The sequence below is a fragment of the Apodemus sylvaticus genome, chromosome 17, assembly GCF_947179515.1.
Source record: "Apodemus sylvaticus chromosome 17, mApoSyl1.1, whole genome shotgun sequence".
Taxonomy (NCBI): domain Eukaryota; kingdom Metazoa; phylum Chordata; class Mammalia; order Rodentia; family Muridae; genus Apodemus; species Apodemus sylvaticus.
In genome coordinates, this window is record NC_067488.1 from 76588162 (window position 1) to 76594954 (window position 6793).

At 37.1% G+C, this 6793-nt stretch overlaps 1 pseudogene; it reads right to left on the reverse strand.

Moving 5' to 3' along the window:
- Positions 1–288: 288 nt before the first annotated feature.
- On the reverse strand, positions 289–1338 carry LOC127668172 (zinc finger protein 431-like; annotated as a pseudogene).
- Between the last annotated feature and the right edge of the window lie 5455 nt (positions 1339–6793).

Consider the following 6793-nt stretch of genomic DNA (forward strand, 5'->3'; position numbering starts at 1 on the left):
TTTTCATGCCAAATTCTATGTGGTGATTTTCGTGACTTACTTTGTCAATACAATTAATGTAAACATCTTTACCTTAACCTCAAGGAAACTCTTCAGACGAGGGCAGCAAACTTCTTTGCAAAAGCATTAAAAAAAAAATCTCCAGAGTGGAAATAATCCCAAGGACCCATGTCTATCATATCCTACTATGATACCCTCCTAACTCCCACTTAATTCATGATCATATTCATTAATTTTCTCTCCAGCACACAGAATTTGGGGACTTATCCCTGGTGAAAACACTTTACCACATTGATTACATTAATAAGTTTTCTCTCCGGTGTGTGTTCTTTTATGATACTGGAGATGACTGGGTCTTGTAAAGGCTTTACCACATTGTTTACATTCATAAGGTTTCTCTCCAGTATGTGTTCTTTTATGATATTGGAGATGAATGCGCTGTGCAAAGGCTTTACCACATTGAGTGCACTCATACGGTTTCTCTCCAGTATGTGTTCTTTTATGATATTGGAGATTATTGCGCTGTGCAAAGGCTTTACCACATTGATTACATTCATATGGTTTCTCTCCAGTATGTGTTCTTTTATGATATTGGAGATTACTGTGATAGGCAAAAGCTTTACCACATAGATTACATTCATAAGGTTTCTCTCCATTATGTGTTCTTTTATGATATTGGTGAGTACTGCACTGTGCAAAGGCTTTACCACATTGATTACATTCATATGGTTTCTCTCCAGTATGTGTTCTTTTATGTGTTTGCAGATTACTGTGACATGCAAAGGCTTTACCACATTGATTACATTCATACGGTTTCTCTCCAGTATGTGTTCTTTTATGTCTTTGGAGATGACTGCGCTCTGCAAAGGCTTTACCACATTGATTACAATCATAAGGTTTCTCTCCAGTATGTGTTCTTTTATGAATTTGGAGATAACTGTGCTGTGCAAAGGCTTTACCACATTGATTGCATTCATAAGGTTTCTCTCCTGTATGTGTCATTTTATGTCTTTGGAGATGACTGGGTCTTGCAATGGCTTTACCACATTGATTACATTCATAAGATTTCTCTCCAGTATGTGTTGTTTTATGATATTGGAGATTACCGGATGTTGTAAAGGCTTTACCACATTGATTACATTCATAAGGTTTCTCTCCAGTATGTGTTGTTTTATGATATTGGAGATTACTGGATATTGTAAAGGCTTTAACACATTGATTACATTCATAAGATTTCTCTCCAGTATGTGTTGTTTTATGATATTGGAGATTACTGCATCTTGTAAAGGCTTTACCACATATATTACACTCATAGGGTTTCTCTCCATTATGACTTCTTACATGCCTGCAATGATAATTAGCACATGTGAAATCATTACCACATTCGTTACTCTGATCAATCATGTAATCAATATGAATTATGTTTACAATTTCTCTAATGGTAAAGAAGCAGCAGATCTTAAGGTTTTAGCTCTTTATATGTTCATGATGTCCTCTCTCATTATGAGTTGTTCAAGACACCTGTGATGGTTATTACATGGCTCATAAATATAGTACCCTATTTTTATATGATGTATTTTAGCTATCTGAAGAAAGTTAGAAAAACTCTGATCTGTATAACACTGATTGTATTCATATATTTCCTCTAGTGTGAATTACAACACATGTGGCTGGGAACCAGGAGACACAGAAGAATTTCCAAATTCCTAGTACCCATGAAGATTTTTTACACTATGAGTTTTGGGATATTCCCTGTAAAGCTAAAAAACTAACTAAATGCAAATGTCTTTCATATTCCTAATATCTTTCAAAGGTAGAATACTACATATCTTCTTGTTTTAGAACAAAAAATTTATGTTTCTTCTTTCCATATCCCTATGCTCGCATGATTATTATCCCTTGTGACACATGATATACCTAATAAAAAGAATGATAAATGAAAGGTTTACGCATTGCATTCACACTGTTTGAATTTTTGTTTCTCATAACATGTGCAATACGTACTAATGTTTCTCCACAACAATATTCTTGATTCTCTTAAAATGCCCTCTCACCAAACTGAAACCATATTACTACAAGAATATGAGTATCACCAAACTTTCTATGGACTATTTGCTTATTAGAATGTTTTGGATATAAATTTATCACTATTCAATGTGCAATTTCTAAATACTATGAGACTATACAGATTGGGAGATCCACAACACACGTCTAATGTAGCTACTTATCAAATGGATACACAAATCAGATATAAGATCTTGAGGTACATCTTTTTGTAAGAATATTATAATCATATCTACATTTAAAGGACTGTGATTTTACACTTTTGCTTTTTGCTGGAGATTCCATAAGATATTAAAATTTCCTCAGAGACAAATTTGTAACAGCTTGCACATGAAAATTACCTTTCATGACTTCTATTATTTTGACAATGTTCTTCAAGATGATGCTCTTCCCAATTATAGCCTAAAACACAGTAACAGGAAATACATGATATAGCATTGGAAAATAGGCAAAATTAAAGGTATTGTGAATTTCCACTGCACCATGAAAGTTACAGTGATAATTCAGTGGAACTGAATTATTCAGCTCAATTAAATTTTCATACAACTAAAATAATAGAAGATCATCAATAACCAAGAAACATTTATATCCTTCAGAAAAAAATAACATTCTTACCTATAGCTTTGAGGTTCAGGTAGGTTTCCAACATCACATTTTTGTAGAGACTCTTCTGGGAAGGATCCAGCAAATTCCACTCCTCCTCAGTGAATTTCATGTGCACATCATCAAAAGTCACTGCATCCTAAATATCCCATACAAGTGTACAACACAAAGCATGATACTAACATCACCGGAAAACAAATATATGCTTTCTCAAATATATATTCACATCATTCTCGTGCTTGCTCTGCTTATTTTCTGACTCAGAATTTATAATTACTGTGTCATTTTAGAAGAAGCTTTAATTATAAGATACACTTCTGTCACTTTTGAACACTTTGAATAGGATACAGCTTTGCCAGAGAAATGTGAATTGAGAGGGAGATGCAGAGGAAACAGATCCACAATACCGAGCACACATCTGAAAAATTGTATGAACAATTACTAACTACAAACATGATGGGCAAGCTGGGTGTATTTTCTCATGTCTTTAATCACAGAGGCATAGGCAGGTGTATGCCATTTACCTAGACACTGGCATGGCCTTTGCAATGTGTTCTAGGAGACTAAAATGTATATTTTAAGACCCTCAATCCCTACAAAAAACAACCATGGGAAAAAATGATACTGAATTCAAAGTTCTTTATGAAAGTTCCTACAAAGAATTATAAATTCACAGCACATCTGTATTCATCTGGCAGAAATATGAAGTTTAGTCTATAACATTTGGTCAAATTTCAGTACTAAAGATATGGATGAAAAACCACGGAGCCGGGCGGTGGTGGCACACACCTGTAATCCCAGCACTCTGGGAGGCAGAGGAAGGCAGATTTCTGAGTTCGAGGCCAGCCTGGTCTACAACATGAGTTCCAGGACAGCCACAGCTATACAGGGAAACCCTGTCTCGAAAAAACCAAATCCAAAAACAAAACAAAACAAAACAACAGAAAAAAGAAAAAAACACACAAAAATATGCTTATATTACAAATACAAGACATGTGTCTTTTGTGATTTCTCTACTACTTTAAGGACAGACAAAGCTACACAGCAAAATTTGTTTTGGAAAAAAAAGCAAAAAATAAAATAAATGTAAAAATATAAAACAACTGGACTTGTAAAATATATTATCACTGATTAACAAATGTTTCTATTGTATTTTATATGATTTAAGGAAAGAGATTATAGTGAATATATGGGATCATGTGAAGAAAGTTGAAGGGTCAGTTTCAACCACAACACAGTACACACCAAGGACACAATGTTTCCCCTCTAAAAGAAATGCTGGGTAAAATCTGGAGCAGAGACTAAGGACATGGCCAATGAAAATTTGCCCCACTTGAGAGTGCCATCCTATGTACAAGCACCAATCCATGACATTATTAATGACACTCTGTTATGATCCCACACCGAAGCCTTGATTAATTGTCTATTGAGAGCATCCACCTACCAGCTGACTGAAAAGGCTGCACAGATCCAGAGTCAAACCTTGCATGGACCTTGGGGAATCTTGGGGAAGAGTTGGCAGGAAAATTGAAACCCCTGAGGAGGATAGGAACTCCACAGGAAGACAAAGAGACTCAAGTAACAAGCACCCTTGGGGAGACTCAGAGACTAAGCCACAATCCAAATAGCATACACAGGACGGACTAAGTCCCCTGGCACAAATATAGCAGATGTGTAGCTCACAGGCTCAGAAGGTCGTCTAATAACAACTGTAGCAAGGGCTTTCCCTATAGCTGGGGGTGGGGGGATATCTTTTGAATCTGTTTTCTTAACTGGGCTGCAATGTCTGGCCTCAGTGAGAGAGGATGTACTTAATTCACAATAGAATTGATAAACCAATTTTCGGGATACCTGGGGGCCCCACAACCTCTCAAAGAAAAACAGAGGGGACTGGGAGAGGGACTCTGCCATGGCAAGGTACATATAATGGGGATAGAGATAACGGTGACAATGAATATATAAATTATTGGAAAAGCAAAAAAAGAGAGAGAAAATAAAATTTTCATTATACAAGCACTATCCTGGAAGGTGTCTGGAATGGCTTCTACCAGAAGTTCTTCCACAAGCTTCACAAAGAAAGCCATACAGGACAGACAAGCGGCCAAAGACATCATCCTATCTGGCCGCTTTTTGTTTCAATCAACTACATACCCTGATCACTATAGGCAAATGTTCATCATGTGATATAAATTCATGCAGTCTTCCTTCAGTGATCCTAGCAGTCTGCAGGAGCTCCTACACTGTTCAAATGTCTAAAGTCTCCTTGGACACTCAAGGCAAAATCTTGAAAGTCACATCTTTTAACATTTTGGTTACTTCCTTTCCTTGTATACATCTTTATGGCAGATTTACCAATACCTTAGTTATCTCAAGAAGTTGTGGTCGCAAAATGCAACTCAAGCATCATCCTCATAATTTCACTGCAATGAACTTCCCTGGGGTTCTGACTGTACAAAAGAATGGTGTAATAGTGCCAAACTGAAACCATACAGGAATAATCCATAATCTTGAATTTTATTATCTATCAGTTTTCAGAAGACATACCATATGAATGATCCTCTCAAGTTTGCATGAGGTTTTATTAAAAGTTCCTTCTTGCAACTAGGAAACACATTGCCTACTCCTTTTATGAATTTAAGACTTAGCTGGAGGAAGTGTTACACTTAGGATATGTTCTTAGCCATCTATCCACAAGGGTATGTGCTCCACTACGTTCATATCTGTTTCATTTATAACAGCTTGAAACTAAGAAAAAAATTAAGATGTACCTCAACCAAAATATGGATACAGAATATATGGATCATTTACAAAATGGAATTATATTTAGCCTGTAAAAACAATGACAACATGAATTTTGCAGGCACATCGATACGTCTAGATACCATCATTCTAAGTGAGGTATCCCAGACCCCAAAGAACATGCATATATGTACTCACATACAAATGAATAATAGCCATAATGTACTGGATATCCCTGCTGCATTTCTTGGCCCTGAAGAAACTAAACATGAAGGAAGGCTAAGGGGCTGGATAGATGACTCAGCAGCTAAGAGCACCGACTGCTCTTTGGAAAGACTTTAGGTCAAATACCAGCAAGCACATGATGACTAACAACCACAAGTAATGAGATCTGACACCCTCTTCTGGTATGTCTGAAGACAGCTAAGAGTGTTCATATATATAATAAATAAATCTTTAAAAAGAAGGAAGTCTAAAATGAGCATGGTTGAATCTCACTCAGAAGTAGAAATAAAATAGTCATAGGAGACAGATGAAAGAGAAAAAACTGGAAAGGCATGTAGTTAAGAAAGGGGAAGGGGAAGTAACAAAAAGTTGTGGTGAGGAGAAAGGAAGGGCCATAGGGTGAGGAAAATTAATTGAAGTCTGCAGATGTTAGGGGTCTAAGAGTTTAGGCATCTTAAAATATGCCACAGACCATTAAAGGGAGGCCAACAGGGAGTCTACGGGGTTGATTGTAGCTGAGATGCATAGCAGTGTGTTATGGACACTGAAGAGGGCCAGATTCTGCAGCCAGGCTGTGCCCCAATACAGTTAATTATACCAACCAAACCAAAAACTTTCCACCCAAAACTTGTCCTGTCTACAAGAAATGCAGGCAAAAAGATGGAACACAGAATCAAGGAATGTCCTAACAATAGCCTGGCCAAATTGAGACCTATCCATGGTTAAGCAACAATCCCTGATATTACTGAGGAAATACTTTCTTATACTTAAAAAGAGTAGTTTAGCATACTTGTCCTATGAGAGTGTCCATCCAGCACCTGACAGAATCAGATGTAGACACCCACAGTCTAACATTTGACAGAGTCCAGGGGGTCTTTTGGGGGAAAGGACTGAGGGTCTCCAAAGGAATGGGAAGTCCATAGGAAGAACCTCAATGTCAACTAACCCAGACACTAGGAGGCACTCAGAGACTGAGCCACCAACCAAGAAACATACACAGAATGGACTAAGGTCCCCACAATATATGTAGTTCATGAGCTACTCAGTCTTCATGTGTTTCCACCAACAAATGGAGCAGGAGATATATCTAATGGCTTCTCGGCCTTTTGACTAAAATCAAATATAGGGGATGTCCCTTATGCTCTTGAATGTCTGTCCAAAC